Raw genomic sequence first — 328 nt, 5'->3', positions numbered from 1 at the left:
TTCTACCTCTGTTTCCCTGGCAACCAGCCCTGCTCCTTAGGTGTTTTCCAAGTTACCTGGTTGACAAAAATGCACGTGCGGCTGAGAGGGGTTTGACCTGAACATCAAGACACCTTATCGCTATCGTCACTTAGGAAAATTCCAAGGGTCTCTGGAGCTCTGAGCTACAGATGGGGACAAGGAGCAAACATGTGCTGACTGGACATCACAGCTTCACAGACATCTTCCAGGGGAAGCTGTAGACCGAGTGTGTTTGTGGGAGGAGGCGCACAGGCAGGGCAGGCCGGAGGGGGACCCGCCACGGAGGAGACCACAGGCCTACGTGGCC

The sequence above is a fragment of the Suricata suricatta genome, chromosome 5 (assembly GCF_006229205.1).
Source record: "Suricata suricatta isolate VVHF042 chromosome 5, meerkat_22Aug2017_6uvM2_HiC, whole genome shotgun sequence".
Classification (NCBI taxonomy): domain Eukaryota; kingdom Metazoa; phylum Chordata; class Mammalia; order Carnivora; family Herpestidae; genus Suricata; species Suricata suricatta.
Note: the sequence above shows the minus strand (reverse complement) of the source record.